Raw genomic sequence first — 20,390 nt, 5'->3', positions numbered from 1 at the left:
AAGATATGACGTTCATAGTGTGCAAGGAATGCAATGTGTATTCTGGTTTTTATTAAATCCATTATACATTTCAAAATATTTTATTTACATTGACAAATATTTAAGAAGTTCACTGCATGCAGGAAACAAAATATGTAAATATATAATTGTGACAAGGTAGGAACTAGGTTGAATATTTTTATCTTCAAACAATAAATAAAAATGTTTGCTTTTAAGAAATAATATCGTTACGGCCAGCGAACTAAATGTATTCCTTTAACACACAGATTATTTCTCAAAAGAATCAGGCAAACAGGACACTATAAAGGGAAATAAGCATAAATGGCAATCTCAGTGAGAATATCAGGATAATCAAAAATATTAGACCATGTTGTTAAGAACGTGGAAGTCATTTAGAAATTGGCGTTTCGTGGATTGCCACAAAAAGGAATTCTTGGAAATAAATAATCATGTTGTAATTGCAATTTTACGTGGTATGTATCCCCCGTATACCCTAAGGTCCAAACAACCTTCAAAGTAGGTAATTGCATGACCGTTAGGACGTTCTAAATTAACCTTGCTACATGTATCGACTGATGCCAAGCAGGTGTAGTTAGGTGTAAATTAAATATATGATTCCACACTATGATTAAACTGCACCTAAAGCAATTGTATGTATCCTGATCAATAATCAATGGAAATTGAGATTTAAACAATTCAAAAAATCAATAAAATATTGATCACAAGTCAGATAGACCAGTAGGTTCTTGTGTAACGTTTGTTTCCGGTACCCTATGTCTATTATACTTCCCTTTTTGACAACCTTTATCAATGAAATGTGTCATATAGAAGGACAGTGATGTTCTGATTCACAATTCACCATATGTATCTATATTGCTATTAATCTATCAGTATTGCGAAAAGAACTATTATCTCGTAACCACATCTTTTCAGATGTGTATTCACTTTCTACTCAATTTAAATATAAATGTTAACTCTGAGAAGAGCTACGTTTGTGGCAAGTAGAAGTGATTAACTTAGTATTTAAACACATATACTGTCCTATTCTAGTATCAGTCATTGTAATGTTTTTGTGTTACATGTTATGATACTAAAAATATTTTTACACATCTTCTGGTAAATCAAATGCATATGCAGGTTTTCAGTAACCTCCAACCATATTCTGTAACGTGGATATGTTTGTTCAAATGTACAATCAAATGTTTAAACTTTTTAAGGTAACAATTTTTGTGTTTAATCAATTAACAACTAATTGAGGGCTTAACCACTTGGGAGATGACGTCACTATAAAAGTACACAGTGACGTAGTTTGGTAGACAGTTCTATAGTGTTTATATTAACACTACCAGAGGGGAGATAGGTGACCGATTACGTTACTCCCGAGGCCGTGCTTAGTCACTACTATTCTGGCCAATATTGACAGCCGAATGTATGTTAATCTGTGTATTTATGTTATCAACATAAACAAGTCAATCTAACTTCCTTCACGGCGGATGGATTCATTAAGTATTTTACAACTTTCAATGAACCGACCATAGTTGTGTTGCAAAATACGATTACTCCTGATCTTACAAACTAGTTATGAACAAAACATTGAGTTAAGTTAAAATCCGACTAAATCAGGAAAAAATATCAGTTAATATATTGTGTAGAAATAGCAATTTCATCATATTGATAGATTAGTTAACATCGATAGACTGTGCACTAGAAAAAGTTCATAACTGGAAGTTATAAACCAGTTTATTTACTTGTATAACAACACAGAAGAGTCATTTTATATTTTCGAATCCTTTAAACATGACTTCAGAGTTGGAATTCACTGTCGTATGTAAATGTGGCGTCTTCCATGCGATGAAGCTAATTACAAAGTGTCGGTAATAACAGAAAACAAAAACAAAACCTCGATATAGACCCTACGTAGTATGGGTATTGTATGGAGACAGTTATATCATTTTGAATATGAAACAGTTTTATCATTTTAATAACTATGATAAGCAAAGATTCTTATATCGATAGAAGGAGAATCAAAGTTATCAAATTTTAAACATTTTAGGCCAGATCCAATGTATGTAAGCTAAGACCAGCAGGCAATGTGGGAATGATAATTACTTTAAAAGTATATCATAAATGAGGTATTCAACGTCTGATCTTTTAGAAAGAGTCATTTTGCGAGTCTACCCGCTGAATTCAAACTATGAAACACTTACGGACTCTGAAAGAAGACATTTTACGGGATTGTTTGCATTGGTATGCATTAAAGAGATAATCTATACATTAAAAGCCTAAACACAAAAGCCTGTCACGACTCTCTGTCATGGGAATAATTTCTGTTGAAAATATGATGACTTTGTTGATTGAATATGACAGATGTTACGATTAATGTACATATGTAGTAATGATATGACCACCCCGAGGTATACCCAGTCTGTCTACCCAGGTATTTAGTATTGACACACTGACACATACCCTGCCATATACCTGTGGTCAGAATAATCATCACTAATGACCTTACCATATCTGTAATGACCTTGGTATGTGGACATGACCTCGGCGAATTCGTAAGGACACGTGCTTTTTTGGCATGTCGGTGGCAAAATTGAATAGTTTCATCATCCCGATTTATTTGTGCATATACTGGAATATCTAGCTAAAGCTTAATTTTCTATACTCGATAAGAACTTTAAATGGAACCTTATAATAACCAAGGTATAATTAAATTTCTACGGACGTGATCATATAACTATAACTCAAAATTACAAATATTTCTAAGTTCAAGGAAAACAGAACAAGGTGGTTCGGAAGAGTAAGTCGTCCATTACATCAGTCATACCAAAATCTAGGTCAAATCCCAGCCTAACAGCGACGCCAACGGAACCACAAGACGAACTCCATAGCAATAAACTAGTCCAGACTATATCGATGATAGTGAGGTTATTAGAAGGATTATTGTAATTATCATTGTATTAGTCAAACTCATTCATCCTTCCTCATTAAGAAATACAATGTTTGTCAATATCCCATAGTTATTGATGCAAGAAGATTTTAAAAAGCCTGTTCCATTCATGAAATAACATTTGCCATGCAATCATTACAATGATATGGATAACTTGATTAGTGGCGTGTACAAGTATTTTCTGCACAAGGATCGTGACGGTCGTTTAGTACTAAATTCAACATTGTAGAAAGCCTTGCTGGGATAATTTAATTGTGTGCATCCTTGATATGTCTGTACAACGTTTCTAGAATATTGGTTTCTTGTGTTCATTTACTGTAATTGTGAATTAACGTTTTCAAATAGACGACCGACCTAAAGGACTTGTCTGAATGCCGAAAGGTGCAGATGAAATGGAACAATCAAATCCGAGTCTCAAATACGAGAACAGCTCGTGATAACTAAACCTAATTCTGAAAATCATACTAAATCATTGTCATGCCACTTTCATATCTCGGAAGAAATATTTAGTATTACACTACTATCAATTGGGGGAAACAAAACAAAATATTTGGCGCTTATCAAGCATTAATTATAAATATTAGATTTTGATTATTTGATTCAGTTTATGCGAGTTTATGTTGTGAAAATACAAAAGCACGTGTTCTTACCAAATCGACAAGGTCACGTCTACATAGCAAGGTCATTACAGATATGGTAAGGTCATTACTGATGATTATTCTGACCACAGGTATGAGACGGTCTATGTGTCAGTACTAAATACCTGGGTAGACAGACTGGGTATACCTCGGGGTGGTCATACCATTACTACATATAATTAATGTGTTGTTAATTTTATCCAACAGATTTAACGAAGAACATGATTCGTACCACGTCATTCCGTGGCTGGCTCCTTGACAGAGCGGGTTAGGTTTTTGTGTTATGTAAAAACGAGTGATCTCTTAATGATAAGCTCAACTTTGTTTTTTATATACATTGCATGTATATTAATGCACACGCAATTCCCGCCTCTCTTACATGCAATACACAACACAATGCTAAGTGAAGTCGATTCCTGATAAACAATTTTTGTGATAGCTAGATGTCTTCGGCATATTGTAAATATCTTCTTTGTCACTTTGCAATAAGTAAGTCATTGGGTTTACAGTGCAAAATGTTTTCCTAAACAAATGGCTGCACAGATTCTTGAAAACAAATATTCTTTGAGATAATTTTGCATTATCAAAATTATGTTTATAATTAGTGATGTACACAACAGATCTGATATTCATATATCTCAACACTATACTTAAATGATTATCTTTGTTGGACTACAGTTTAAAAAGCTTCAGTTCTAATGACCAAGTGTAGTTTGATATTGTACTCAGTTAATGTTTTCTAAAGTTCATTCGATTCGTGCATACGAGTCCGCCATACTACTTGATGATATTTGTTAATGAAAGTGGTACACCAAGGAGGAAGCTTAATTGATATATTGATATCGACAATATTACCATACAGATGAACATACACTCGGCTGTCAATAACCACCAGAATAGTAGTGACTAAACACGGCCTCGGGAGTAACGTAATCGGTCACCTATCTCCCCTCTGGTAGTGTTAATATTAACACAAATCTATATACCTAGAAACTTGTATACTGTTACGATTGTATCATGTTGTAATCAAGTTAACCGTAACAACTATTGTTAATTTCACAATTCGTTGCTCGTTAATCAACTCCTTAACTTGAAATTTTCAGTGTAATAGCATTACAAATGTTGATGAAAGTTCATTAGAGTAGATATATCTATGGATTCTTTTTGGTTAGATTTCTTTACGTTGGGGATTGTTGATTAAACTGGGCCAATGTTTGAGGTTGATAAATGGTTAATAGTTAGATGAGACACAGTTTCTTTCATGATTTTAAGCGAATTCAAATTAAAATTATTCAGGGGCGCAAAAGTGTCGTAAACTATTTATATTTATATTAGTGTCTTATGCTTTTGTAACATTTGCCTACAACATGAAATTACATGTACATCAACATCTCTATTGTACTGTAGAGTGGGCCATAAATAAAGGCATGTGAAAATGAGACAGAGCGTTAATCTATACAATAAACACGTGAATGAAAAGTAAAAAATGTTAAACCCACAAACATATACATCGCATCCAATAAGAAAATATGTTTGTATTGACGACTCTTGCTACTTCGGATTTTTACTAGCTGTTATCAACATGAAAAAACAATCATTGCTTTAACTATAAAACGACAAGTACATGTCTTTTAGTGGTGAAATAGATTGCCTGTCGATATTGAGATACTATGTGGCTAGCCCTTGGTTATATCGTATTCCTCACATCTACATAGCCATAATCTCACAATCGCTCGTCAGATGTATGAACATAACATATTTAACAAATAAAATCGTTTTTCTAATTAAAAATCAATGAGACAATTAGAAAATGTTCACATAAAATGAAGATTCGAAATGATATTACGACCATGTCTGGAAAGATATGCGCCTTGTTAGTCAATAACGCACTCGACGTAAACCTTTTAATGTAACAAAACATATATCTTAGGAGATGATAAATCGTGTCTATGTTTCCTTAACAACTGTCCTTGGTGTAAAATGCATTAACTACCATTTGCTGACTTTACGATTATCAGATAACTGACTTTACGATTATCAGATAACACAAATACATATATATATATATATATATGTATCTATACGTAGTTCATTTCCTTGTCTGTTAGGTAAACAAAATTAATATGATTTTGCAAGTCCAATTTGGCTCTCTATTTTCTTTGAGATATATACATCTGTCGTCCACAGCAACTGGATATGTCTATGAAGGTCGAAAATAATCGTCCAATTAATGCATATAATTACATACTTGAAGTTTCATTTTCTTTCCGTAATATTTTATCTTTCTGTGTGTGCTTCGGTTTCTTTCCCATTCACCTCCAAATGCTGACTCTGACCATTCAAGGTGCATGCTGATCATACAATTACCGATAAGATATTATACGTCGAGCTTAAGGATGTCTTCTATCATTTGTTATAGATAAGAAAAAATAATAAATTATGTGTTGTTCAGAGCCCTTTCAAAGGGTTATTAGCATAATCACTTGATTAGCACATTTTTTATTTCCATTTTGCTGCAAAATCTGTAATTACGTCTTCTCTAAGATAGACAAGTAGGTTAAAACATAGAATACGTGGGAATTCTGTAAAATTTTATCAAGCATGTTGTACAAGAATTTATTTTATCTTAAAACCCGTCGTTAAACTGTGATCAACCTAATCATCTTTTGATCAGCCGGGCCAGGTTTGTTAATGATCTACATGTAGATGTATTAATAAATCATTGTTTAGTATGGAAGGAAGTACAAGAGGTGTAACCGAAAAAAGGGAATTATCATAAATTTATGACCGAGTGTGAGGAAATGCAATGAAATGCGGTACCTTTTGTATCTCTGAATAATCACGGAAGTTAACACACGAAGTCGTAAATAAACAAATATACATCAACACACAGATTTTTCGTGGTGCGAGCGTTACCTTGCCTCGGGCTAAATAAGGTAATCAGATAAGATGATTGTCGTGATATGTAATGAAGTGAAGGTCGTGTGGTTTTGTCGATATTACTAATACTTCACGAAATAATCGCCTTACTCTGTAGTCCGCGGGTCATCAATCCTACTCTGTTTTATTATAGATTCCTAAATTGATTTTTGGTTGCGATGTGATATCATTTGTATGTTACCTACATGGTCACATTACGGGATAGGGATGGTTCACTTTATTCTTATATATACATATATATTTAACATCAATTAATTTCAACCCATTCTGTAATTTTCATACAAACAGCATAGCAATTATATAAGAATTGGATATGAAATTATGTAGCCCGAGCTACTCTGGCCCTGACATCAGACTTAGACATTATGACAGATAGATGTCTGGTTTATAGTCCAGTAAAGACCCCAAAATAATTGCAACAGAATTTTTCCTTTGTTTTCATACAGATCTGACTTTATTTCATACAAGAAAAGAGTCGTCTCAAATAAAATTTTGGGAAAGCGTTTTTCTTGACCCCCAAAAAATCAGAAAAATAGGGATATTTGCATAATTTGCTTACTTTGAAGCCAAATATAAACTTACATGCTTATCATGAGATACTAGAAAATTACTGTATGGCAAGAAAGTTATAAGGACAGCACAGATTGACAAAAACATATGGGGAAATCAACACAGAGAAAATGCTTTTGTTGGATTGTTGAGAAAAAAATTGTTATTATCAACAATACCATTGATACTCATTTTGGTGGAATCTTTTTGAATAAAACTTGTTGATTAAAGGCTTTAAAAATAAAACTTTTCACTTTCACTACCTGAGATAATATGGTTGTTCAGAGTTAGTCTTTTGGCCATTCCAAGGATATTTTGAAGTCCAAATTGAATAATATGTCTTTTTATTCAAGAATTATTCAGTAAGTACCGTCTCAAGTGTTTAGATAGTTATTAATTCAGATTCGATGTAGGCTATTCTCACCGAAAAGAGACAACTATATCAGGATATCCCCAAATATAATAGACGTGAGGTCGAGCAAGTCCTTAAGTTGAAATATCAAAAATGTGAATATCTATTTTTGTAACTAATCATATTGCAAAATCCTTTGGCAGATATTACCACCATAATGGAGCGTTCTTTATAACGTGAGATTGACGTTTCTTTTTGATCAAATATTTGAATAGGTCAGTTTTTCATTTTTCCATAATGGAACCGGATGGGGGTTACATAATTTTCAATGAGATAAAGGAATAAAATAAAAGTTTAATTTCAATTTTATAACTGAAAATCGTGATTTATTTACTGGCAAAATTTTATGACAAACGAATAAAGCATATTCGAAAAATCGAGATTTTTGTATTGCAGATTTATGGACATAGACATGTTTTGGTATTCAGCCAAATTAACGTTATAGGAAGTTTTTACTAGTAAATAAGATGTGCATATTTATTTAAGGAATATATTTTGATTTTGTTGAGGTTATGAGAGTATAATGATAATTGAACACGTGTAAATTATTTAATAAAATTTACACGGGCTCCATTATCATTATACCCTCATAACCTCAACAAAATCAAAATGCATTCCTTATATTTACAGTTTTTCACGCAAAATTATATTATTTATTCTCGCGACAGTTGCATATTTTCTTTTATTAAAATACCCATATATTCTTTCTCAACCGTCATCGTCAACTTATTCGATTGAACATCTGATTGGAAAAGTCTTTCATATGTTCCCACCAAAAGTGGGGTCATTGGGTCATTACCCCACTTTGCTACGCCAGCGACTATTCCCGTAACAATATAATCGCCGCACGTGTTGTACTATCATTATACACTGATAATGATATTACTAGAAAGCATTGTTATTGAGTCCAAGTACAAAATATACAAAAAAGGAAATAACATATTTGGAAGCATTTGCTTTTTTATTTTCCAAAATATTAGCTACCAAAATGGGTTTTTTGCCAAAATCTAAGTATAAAAACACTTCAAATTGGCACGATTAGTCAACTTGACAGGTTAATTTTTTTCTAGCTAATGTTTTATCGATCATGCATTAATATCAAAGAAAATGTAATCCTTTAAGACATTAAACCATAAACTTATATTGTTCAGGGCAAGATTTTATAAATGTTTGCATCTAAAAAGAACAAAAACGGTAATGCTAGCTAAATTCAAAAGGTTTTAAGCCCTCTTCATCCTTCTTTATTTCTTGGATTGACTGAAATTATTGTATCATTTCAACTTATTTGTACTAACCTAAAGTTTGTCTTACTCATACTATATACCCGATTTCATATTTCAAGTATGCAAAAATAGCAGATATTGTACTCAAAAGTGGTCAAAAGTGTGATTTCTTTACATTTTCTTATTTTTCGGGTGTTGTAAAAACGATTTTCCGAAAACATGATTTTTGGCGACTTTTTTCATGGTAAAATACTAATATCCTCCAACCTAAAAAGCAGAAAATAAATTCTGTTGCGATTATTTGGAGGTTAGGTCTCTATTTTTCGTATTTTTACTGGACTATTAGGTTTACCTTTTCATCACAATTTGATTACAACACCAAACAAATTGAAGATTTTCTGCATAATCTATGTCATAAGTGAAGATTCATTTCGCGTTTTATTTAAAATACAATGTACCTCTACTTTATTTACACTATATAAAAGTTACTTTGTTAGATTGACTAGCTCCCTACTAAGTGGTTAACGTCTCGGAATTTCAACAGTACATGCATGTAAGCATATAGTATCAGGATTATACCTAGTGATATAAAATGGTATAATATTGAGCCACGGAATCAAATTATAACCTTCGGTTTGAATAAAAGTTGAACAAAACGGAAATACTTCGCTGATACTTCGCTGATGACGACCTCGTTGAAATCGTTAACACTTATGGAGAGACATTGATGATGTATTTTCCCCTCCTACACTGACTTTTGAGTATAATGTTATTTACAATTATTAAAAGTATCACTATATTATATTATTAACAAAATAAAAAATATCTATATATTCCAGTCAAAAGGACAGATTAGATAAGTCTCATTTAAAAATATTGATGTCTAATGGATAATGGGTACCCTATGTGTACTAGTTGTGAGCTTTATAGTTACATTATCGTATTGATCTAACTATAGGGTTAAATCAATAAAATATTATTTATTGGGGAACTGTTACAAGTGGCGGGGCAATCCTCAAGCATCCTGTACCTACTTAAAGGGACTAAATAGTTAAAAAAATAATGTAATAAAAGATAAAACGAATTATAGAACTGAAAATAACTATAAAAGTTGTGTACTTTGTGTTAAAAAAAACTAATTTTTAAAGTTTGCATAACCATTTTGTTCAAAATGGAGAAAAAAACTGAAAATAAATAGAAACGACCTAGTCACTATTTCATATTATTATCTTTCGGCGAGGTAAACCACTGTGGGTATCCGTACACCGGATATTGGTATCGACGAGGCGAGGCCTGTCGCAACAAGGATAAGTTTTACAATATTTGCACAATTCTAATGTAATGAATGTATCTGTAACTATTGTCCAGTTCAAGCTTATTATATATCGCGTCCGTATACGATCTGTCAACCCCCAGCGTCATATATTTATTGAGGAATAGACAGGAATCCAGGGTCACATGTAGGGGGGTACCGCAGTGAAAAAGACGGTTCAAAATAAATCACTGATATAGATATTTAATGCTTTCCTGATAACGGAATTCATTTTCTATGGCTAATTCACGACATATGAAAGCATCTCACGCCCCGATGACAAATTTGAAGTCATGAAGATTACGAAATAAATACGTGAAAATCACGTTGTGTACGGAGGCTTGCTTGTTGTTAAAAATCAAGTGTACGGGGGCTTGGATGGTGATTGTACGGCAGCTTGGTTGACGATTGTACGGAAAATTGGTTGATGAGTTGAGAAACGCAGCTTTTTAAGTCAAATATTTCTTTCTAAATAGCAATATATAGCGTTCTATATGATTATCAAATTACTGATTGAAACGATACGCAATGCAGAATGATTATTCATTTTGATTTTGATCAATTCATGCAAAAACAGTTCTTTTCAATTAATTTAAGCCTGGGCAACAAAAAGTATTAAAGTATTTATATGCTCCACCGCCGACAGAGCATAAATGACATTCATTAGTTGAACAATAACCAGTATTTAATCGTGTTTATAAATGCCTAATTAACACAAAAAATAATATAAAATAATTTATTTCGCCTTTGGTGCATACGCAATCAGTACTTCATTCCATATAGAATATAGTGTCACGGATTTTTTTTCGGGAAACAATTAATTATTTTTCATATTTTTAACTTGAAGTAAAATTAAAAGCTCAAACTTTTCAATGGTGGTAATGGTGTAAAGTAAGTAACTTTTATAACTGAAGAAAAATACTAAATCGTTTGCTCCCGATTTTCATAGTGAAAAAATACCATTTGTCAGCGGTGGAGCATCTTTAAACATTATCTTTAGATATCTTTCTTGAATGGGCTATCTTTCGGTACAACATCTCTCCTAGAAATATGTATTTTTTCGACTTTGTCAATAACAGGTATTGTTTTGCCCTCCTCTCTACAGAGTTCGGGTGTGATGTTAAAGTATGCACGCGCTTCTTATTATTTTCCCGTCTACGTAGCTCTAATGTCAAGTCACTATGACATTCAATCAGGTGGCAGGTAGCCATACGGAACGTATCGAAATTTTCCGGACAGTAAAAACAAATGTAAACGGCCAGCACCTGTAAACGAAAAGAAAAAAAAATAGATAAATGGAAATACGTATTCTTAGCCATGGTTTACAATTTAAAAGTAAAATTTACTATTGCTATTATATTATGACATTTCCACCAGGTGAAGTTGTATTTCTTATTGAAATTGAGTTATCAGCGCTACATGGTTAATACGAGTACATTCCTCCCTCAAAATGATCCCCTCCGTTAAAGAATTTAACAAAATTTCCAGCAAACAAACAAACTGATATTGTATACAAAATCTACAGACTAACCAACATTCATCATCTTCGTCTGGTAGGCCTACTATTCCATTGGCATCTTTACACGAGATCTACGAACACATAGACGTCAGAGAAAAACTTTACATCTGTCTTTTGGACGACTAGACGCTATCTGTTTTAAACATATTGTTAAGTTTGTCATTTTAGTTATGCCAAGCCCCCGTACACCATTTTTATCACATAAACCAAGCCCCCGTACACTAGTTTAACAAGCCCCCGTACACAAGCTAAATTTTGAGTCGTCTTGTTGAAACATCCGTGGCCACGACAGTACGAAATTGGCCTCAACATGAACTTCCCATCATAACCCGTCTATACAACCCAAAAATTGTAACCTGGAACAAGCTAGTTATTCAATATCACGAACAATAGTTCACAGTCGTTTTCATTGCGGTACCCCCCTACAGGTGACCCTGGATTCCTGTCTATTCCTCAATAAATATATGACGCTGGGGGTTGACAGATCGCATACGGACGCGATATATAATAAGCTTGAAGTGGACAATAGTTACAGATACATTGATTACATTAGAATTGTGCAAATATTGTAAAACTTATCCTTGTTGCGACAGGCCTCGCCTCGTCGATACCAATATCCGGTGTACGGATACCCACAGTGTAAACAATCCCTGTGTGCATGCGCGATGTGGGAACATTCATCGAAGGAAATCTCATCTATCTAATTGACATATCTGCTATCGACTGAAAACACCGGTTTATCGACTATCGACTACAAGTACCTGATTACTGTGTTAAAATCTAATAAACGTTGAAAAGTATGCAGAAGTTTTGTGAAGAGTTTCTAAGTGTAAATATTAATATATTGTACAGGTTTTTGCAGCTATAAATTATACTGAGTATAAAATTTCATTACATTATATGGTTTTATACTTGCTTCTACCATTATTTTATTTTCATTTGTCATGATATTCGGTACTAGTCCGCTAAACCTGCCAATTTTATCAGATTTAAAAAAAATGGCCTAATATATGCACTTTATAATATGAAAAAAATGGAAACAAAAACTAATAATATAGGCATGTTTAGCGGACTAATGAGGTACATGTATTTCTTTTATCATTATATCAATATTTGAAATTCCCTATATATCCTTAGTTATATAATGTCTATCCGTCTAATGGAAATTCCCTATATATCTCTAGTTATAGTCTCTATCCGTCTAAATGAACATTCCTTATATAGCCATAGTTATAATATATATCCGTCTAATGGACATTCCCTATAAATATCTAGTTATAGTCTCTATCCGTCTAATGGAAATTCCCTATCATACAAATATATTTCATGGGTTACTGTGCTCTAGTTCATAATATTTACCCCTCGGTGGTGATAATCAACAAATATTATATTTTATTACATAACCACTAGTTTTTTAGTTGAATATTTTATAAAACGAATACGACTATGACTTAACAAAATCACCAGCACCGTACCAGCACCGTAGCGTACGGAGAAGCTTCAAGTCCTATTGAAGATTGACGTATTACCCACATACGTCACGTTGTAACTCCGGTTTGAATGTCTTATTGTCTTCTTTAACGTTATGAGAGCTGAATGCAGCCTTTTAATCTAATACAATTGCCGTGTCCGTCCTCTACTCGATAAACGTCTACATGGCGTGCCTGATTCGAGATCTATAAATTTAGCGCGAAATTGAGCGTGAACCTTGTGACGTCATAATAACGTAACTCACTGTGACGCTCGATTCCTCGAAAGTTTTCTACAAAACTAGACAACAACAGCGAGGTGTTCGTAAAGCCGTGCAATATAACAATTCAATATAACATCTTGAAACGTGCAATATAACGTTTCCATGGAAGCGTGCAATATAACTTCTATCTGTGCAATATAACAAGGTTTTATTGAACGGTCGGGATAATAGTTGAAAATATAATGTTTTCTCATATATAGATTGGTGTAAACAAATTATGTAATAATTGAAAATAGCATATTTCCTCAAATGCAAATTGGTGTAAACAAATTATGTAACTAATAAGAATACCTAGTTATAATGTATATCCGTCTAATGGACATTCCCTATATATCTTTATATCTTTATTATTTTTCTGGATTTTTTGTCACTTCTCATTGGTCAAAAACACGCACGTGATCACCGATATAAAACTATATTGCACGATTTTTCCGGAAGTAGTTTATAGAAAAAGTATATTGCACGGTTATTTTTAGATAACGTTATCATCGACGTTACCAAAACGCTTCGTGTTCCTTGCGCTTTGAAACAAACGCTTTGATGACCTGAGTTTGTTTCAAAGCGCAACCACAAAATGTGACAGACGATGTTGATTCAATCGGATCCCCTCGGAGAAATTTCCGGTAATCTTCGGAAATGTGATATATTTCCGAAGATTCACGGAAATTACTCCGAGATGTCGCGATTAGATATTGATTGTTTCGGTTTCTAACAAAGATGATGATGACTTCCAGCTGATGACTACAGTTTAAGCTTTTAAAGTTTCAATATAAACACGGTAGGAGAGTAGGAAATAATCGAATAACATTCATTAAGCGTCTGGAGTCATTGAATAGTGAATACGTTTGATATTTATTTTATAAAATTCTACCTAGGCTACTTACAACATTAGCGCCTAGGCTAATCCTACTGTATGTATACGATTTTTATTTTAATGAATGGAATACTTAGCATAAGATAATGAATCTTAATGTCAATCTGAATCTGTTAATATAGGTTTGACGTCGAAGTGTATTATTTCAACGGAGAACAAACTATACATTTAATTGACTGTGTCCTTAAGACATGGAGCTACATGTATAATGGAATACATGTACATGCAATTTACAAACACTCATGCACCGGGTTCATGTAATAAAAGCTTGAAGTACATCAATTGATACTGTTTTCATATGTTGTTTTTGAATTATACTTGTTACAAAATCATAGTATTGTAACTGTCATCACGAAGCAGAATTTACAATGCGATGCGTCATTTAGTTTCACACTCATTTCAAAATGTAAAAAATCCAGAAAAATAATAAAACAATTATAGTATTTTGATTTCAGTCAATACATGGTTATATCGACCACAGAAAAAATATCGACCTCGGACTACGTCCTCGGTCAATATTTTTTTCTTTGGTCGATATAACCATGTATCGACCTCATCAAAATGCTATATTTGTATAATATCCCTAGTTATAATGTCTATCCGTCTAATGGACATTCCCTATATGTATCCCTAGTTATAATGTCTATCCATCTAATGGACCTTCCCTATATATCCCTAGTTATAATGTGTCTATCCGTGTAATGGACCTTCCCTATATATCCCTAGTTATAATGTCTATCCGTGTAATGGACCTTCCCTACATATCCCTAGTTATAATGTCTATCCGTCTAATGGACCTTCCCTATATGTATCCCTAGTTATAATGTCTATCCGTGTAATGGACCTTCCCTACATATCCCTAGTTATAATGTCTATCCATCTAATGGACCTTCCCTACATATCCCTAGTTATAATGTCTATCCGTCTAATGGACCTTCCCTACATATCCCTAGTTATAATGTCTATCCGTCTAATGGACATTCCCTACATATCCCTAGTTATAATGTCTATCCATCTAATGGACATTCCCTACATATCCCTAGTTATAATGTCTATCCATCTAATGGACATTCCCTACATATCCCTAGTTATAATGTCTATCCATCTAATGGACATTCCCTACATATCCCTAGTTATAATGTCTATCCGTCTAATGGACCTTCCCTACATATCCCTAGTTATAATGTCTATCCATCTAATGGACATTCCCTATATATCCCTAGTTATAATGTCTATCCGTGTAATGGACCTTCCCTACATATCCCTAGTTATAATGTCTATCCGTGTAATGGACATTCCCTACATATCCCTAGTTATAATGTCTATCCGTCTAATGGACCTTCCCTATGTATCCCTAGTTATAATGTCTATCCATCTAATGGACCTTCCCTACATATCCCCTAGTTATAATGTCTATCCATCTAATGGACCTTCCCTACATATCCCCTAGTTATAATGTCTATCCATCTAATGGACCTTCCCTACATATCCCTAGTTATAATGTCTATCCGTCTAATGGACCTTCCCTACATATCCCCTAGTTATAATGTCTATCCATCTAATGGACCTTCCCTACATATCCCTAGTTATAATGACTATCCGTGTAATGGACCTTCCCTACATATCCCTAGTTATAATGACTATCCGTCTAATGCACATTCCCTATGTATCCCTAGTTATAATGTCCATATCCATCTAATGGACCTTCCCTATATATCCCTAGTTATAATGTCCATATCCATCTAATGGACCTTCCCTACATATCCCTAGTTATAATGTCTATCCGTCTAATGCACATTCCCTATGTATCCCTAGTTATAATGTCTATCCGTCTAATGGACATTCCCTATGTATCCCTAGTTATAATGTCTATCCGTGTAATGGACATTCCCTATATATCCCTAGTTATAATGACTATCCGTCTAATGGACCTTCCCTATGTATCCCTAGTTATAATGTCTATCCGTGTAATGGACCTTCCCTACATATCCCTAGTTATAATGTCTATCCATCTAATGGACCTTCCCTATGTATCCCTAGTTATAATGACTATCCGTGTAATGGACATTCCCTACATATCCCTAGTTATAATGTCTATCCGTGTAATGGACCTTCCCTACATATCCCTAGTTATAATGTCTATCCTTGTAATGGACATTCCCTATGTATCCCTAGTTATAATGTCTATCCGTCTAATGGACATTCCCTATGTATCCCTAGTTATAATGTCTATCCGTGTAATGGACATTCCCTATATATCCCTAGTTATAATGTCTATCCGTGTAATGGACATTCCCTATGTATCCCTAGTTATAATGTCTATCCTTGTAATGGACATTCCCTATATATCCCTAGTTATAATGTCTATCCATCTAATGGACCTTCCCTATGTATCCCTAGTTATAATGTCTATCCGTGTAATGGACCTTCCCTACATATCCCTAGTTATATTGTCTATCCGTCTAATGGACCTTCCCTACATATCCCTAGTTATAATGTCTATCCATCTAATGGACCTTCCCTACATATCCCTAGTTATAATGTCTATCCGTCTAATGGACCTTCCCTATATATCCCTAGTTATAATGACTATCCGTGTAATGGACCTTCCCTATGTATCCCTAGTTATAATGTCTATCCGTCTAATGGACCTTCCCTACATATCCCTAGTTATAATGTCTATCCGTGTAATGGACCTTCCCTATATGTATCCCTAGTTATAATATCTATCCATCTAATGGACATTCCCTATATGTATCCCTAGTTATAATGTCTATCCGTCTAATGGACCTTCCCTATATATCCCTAGTTATAATGACTATCCGTGTAATGGACCTTCCCTACATATCCCTAGTTATAATGTCTATCCGTCTAATGGACCTTCCCTATATATCCCTAGTTATAATGACTATCCGTGTAATGGACCTTCCCTATGTATCCCTAGTTATAATGTCTATCCGTCTAATGGACCTTCCCTACATATCCCTAGTTATAATGTCTATCCGTGTAATGGACCTTCCCTATATGTATCCCTAGTTATAATATCTATCCGTCTAATGGACCTTCCCTACATATCCCTAGTTATAATGTCTATCCGTGTAATGGACATTCCCTACATATCCCTAGTTATAATGTCTATCCGTCTAATGGACCTTCCCTATATATCCCTAGTTATAATGTCTATCCATCTAATGGACCTTCCCTATATATCCCTAGTTATAATGACTATCCGTGTAATGGACATTCCCTACATATCCCTAGTTATAATGTCTATCCGTCAAATGGACCTTCCCTATATGTATCCCTAGTTATAATGTCTATCCGTCTAATGGACCTTCCCTATATATCCCTAGTTATAATGACTATCCGTGTAATGGACCTTCCCTACATATCCCTAGTTATAATGTCTATCCGTCTAATGGACCTTCCCTATATATCCCTAGTTATAATGACTATCCGTGTAATGGACCTTCCCTATGTATCCCTAGTTATAATGTCTATCCGTGTAATGGACCTTCCCTACATATCCCCTAGTTATAATGTCTATCCTTGTAATGGACATTCCCTATATGTATCCCTAGTTATAATATCTATCCATCTAATGGACATTCCCTACATATCCCTAGTTATAATGTCTATCCGTGTAATGGACCTTCCCTATATGTATCCCTAGTTATAATGTCTATCCATCTAATGGACCTTCCCTATATGTATCCCTAGTTATAATGTCTATCCATCTAATGGACATTCCCTACATATCCCTAGTTATAATGTCTATCCGTGTAATGGACCTTCCCTACATATCCCCTAGTTATAATGTCTATCCATCTAATGGACCTTCCCTATATGTATCCCTAGTTATAATGTCTATCCATCTAATGGACCTTCCCTACATATCCCTAGTTATAATGTCTATCCGTGTAATGGACCTTCCCTATATGTATCCCTAGTTATAATATCTATCCGTCTAATGGACATTCCCTATATGTATCCCTAGTTATAATATCTATCCGTCTAATGGACATTCCCCTACATGTCACTAGTTATATAACCTTTTTCCATCTGATTTACTTAAGATGCTCCATCGCCGAAAGAGCAACAGTTCCACTATACAAGAAGACACAACATGAATATAACGCGGTCTCCCAAAACACGCACCTCGCACAACATACACGCAACACACATGGGAGGCCGTCCTTACATGACCCTGGCTGTTAATAGGACGTTAATTAATCAAACAAACAAACTAACAAGATGCTCCATCGCCGAAAGAGCATAAATGATATTCATTTGGACAATAATTGGTGTTTAATCGTGTATATATGTCTCATTAACACAAAAAATGGTATAAAATAATTTCATTTGCCTTTGGTGCATGCGCATTCAGTACTTAATTCCATATAGGATATAGTGCCACGGATTTTTTTCGGGATGCAATTAATTATTTTTCATATTTTTAACTTGAAGTAAAATTAGAAGCTCAAACTTTTCAATGGTGGTAATAGTGTAAAGTAAGTAATTTTGTAACTGAAGAAAAACAATAAATCGACTGCTCCTGTTTTTGATAGTGAAAAAAATACCATTAGTCAGCGATGGAGCATCTTTAAAAAATCAACCTATATATCTAAATTGTATGTGTTTATGTATTCAAAGCAAAAATATACCTTACATATTCATTGTAGACCTATGTAAAATGTATTTGCTTGCTTGATAAAGTACATGTACACCTGTATACATGTATAATATATACATAATTAACGGGTGAAAATATCTCTCACTTCTTGTCATATTTCCATTGTATCGGCTATTACACTGAATCAGGCCAATATAACCGATAAAATATAAGTGGTCTCTTATAGTGGTATCATTTGATGTATATCCATTAGCCGGATGAGATTTTCAGCAATCCAGATTTTGAACTCAAAGCTGCACTCGGTTCTTTCCGTTATAAACAAGCAATGTCGACAGATACAGTTTCTTGTTGTGTTTTGCGATATTCCGTTGATAAACATTGTCAATATTTCAAATAAAAAGTTGTAAACCCTCCGAACACTAGCCGAGTGCTCTACTGATTGAGCAACCTGGTCACAGGGACCTGGCACGAAAATTTTTAACCAACTGTATACATATATATATGTTATAGTATCAAGGGTATGAACTCGGCGGTCGAGAAAAACGGACCTATTTTTTTAAAACCGTGATTATTTTCATAAATGGGTTCTATACAACATTGACGGATATCTTACCTTTAAGAGAAATAATTTATCTTTCCATTGAGTGCTTGATGAACAAAATTGGCCAAGTATTGACGAAGTTATGGCTTGATATATCGGGAAATTTACGAAAAATATGCTAGGTAGACATTGCCTGTCCGGTCGAAATGTCGTCTCGGCTCTAATGGGTACCTCAAAAACCAAGCCAAAATCACAAAATCTACGCTTGTGGTGGTAAACAGTACCCATAACTGTGTTCATCCACAATCTCCTTTGGAGGTGTCATGACCCGTACTTTGTAGAAACTCCATAAAAACATCGTGTAGCTCACTTACTTTAACCGTCACCGCCATGTTCATTTTTCTCTCGGAACGCTTCTCGACTTTACATAATGTGACTACATTATGCAAATTATGTAATGTTGTGCTTTTGGGTAAACTCGAGAAGCATTCCGAAGAACAAATGAACATGGCGGTGACGGTTAAAGTAAGTGAGCTACACGATGTTTAAATGGAGTTTCTACAAAGTACGGGTCATGACACCTCCAAAGGAATTTGTGGATGACCACAGTTATGGGTACTGTTTACCACCACAAGCGTAGATTTTGTGATTATGGCTTGGTTTTTGAGGTGCCCATTAGAGCCGAGACGACATTTCGACCGGACAGGGAAATGTCTACCTGGCATATTTTTCGTAAATTTCCCGATTCATCAAGTCATAACTTCGTCAATACTTGGCCAATTTTGTTCATCAAGCACTCAATGAAAAGAAAAATTATTTCTCTTTAAGGTAAGATATCCGTCAATGTTGTATAGAACCAATTTATTAAAATAATCACGGTTTTAAACAAATAGGTCCGTTTTCCTCGACCGCCGAGTTCATACCCTTGATACTATAATATGTATATGTATACTGTTAGTTTAAAAAAATCGTGCCAGGTCCCTGTGAACCTGGTCACCGATGATCGACCCAGTCCAATCCCGCTACACTCCTCCCTCCTTTCT

This window comes from Argopecten irradians, chromosome 2 (assembly GCF_041381155.1).
Source record: "Argopecten irradians isolate NY chromosome 2, Ai_NY, whole genome shotgun sequence".
Classification (NCBI taxonomy): Eukaryota; Metazoa; Mollusca; class Bivalvia; order Pectinida; family Pectinidae; genus Argopecten; species Argopecten irradians.
Note: the sequence above shows the minus strand (reverse complement) of the source record.